Below are 897 nucleotides of genomic sequence, written 5' to 3'. Positions count from 1 at the left end.
ACATCTTTGGACTGTGGGAGGAAACCGGAGCACCCGGAGGAAACCCACGCAGACACGGGGAGAATGTGCAAACTCCACACAGTCAGTCGCCTGAGGCGGGAATTGAACCTGGGTCTCAGGCGCTGTGAGGCAGCAGTGCTAACCACTGCGCCACCATGCCGCCCACAAAGCATGGAATGCGTTGCCAAAAGCAGTTGTGGAAGCGAGGTCATTGGGGACATTTAAGAGATTCCTGGACGTGCATATGGTCACAGAAATTTGAGGGTGCAGACATGAGGATCAGTGGTCTGCACAACATCGTGGGCTGAAGGGCCTGTTCTGTGCTGTACTCTTCGATGTTCTATGTTCTATGTAATAGTGGGAGGAGTAAGGTTCAGTGAGCTTGGTGAGGTTTGGGTTAGATTTAGTTGTCAGAATTTGCCCATAGCATTTAACGTTGAAATTTTATTCATTGTTAGGAAGAGATATCAGATTTTGAACTCAGTTAAGAAAGAAACCCTGAGAAAGACACAAAGACAGTGTGATGGAAACTGCAGCAGAACTAGCAACAACAGTTTTAATTTTTATTTTCCACATCGAAGCATCTGAAAGCAATTTGCAGGAGCATTGTGAAACAATATTGAACTCCAAACCATGAAACAGAGAGAAGGGAACAGGGACAAGTTTGAGAAAATCGCAACACATTCAAAGGTTGGCCAGACCACAGAGAGAGAGAGAGAGAGACAAACAGAGACAGAGAGAGCTCGGGAGACTGAAAGACAGAAAGAAAGAAAGAGACAAAGAGAGGGAGACAGTGAGAGAGAGACAGAGAGAGAGAGAGACTGAGAGGGAGAGTCAGAGATGAAGTGAGAGAGACAGAAAGAAACAGATAGAGAGAGTGAGACAGAGAGAAAGAGA

This window comes from Chiloscyllium plagiosum, chromosome 46 (assembly GCF_004010195.1).
Source record: "Chiloscyllium plagiosum isolate BGI_BamShark_2017 chromosome 46, ASM401019v2, whole genome shotgun sequence".
NCBI classification, from domain to species: Eukaryota; Metazoa; Chordata; class Chondrichthyes; order Orectolobiformes; family Hemiscylliidae; genus Chiloscyllium; species Chiloscyllium plagiosum.
The sequence above is the reverse complement of the archived record's forward strand: the minus strand, read 5'-3'. Positions refer to the sequence as shown.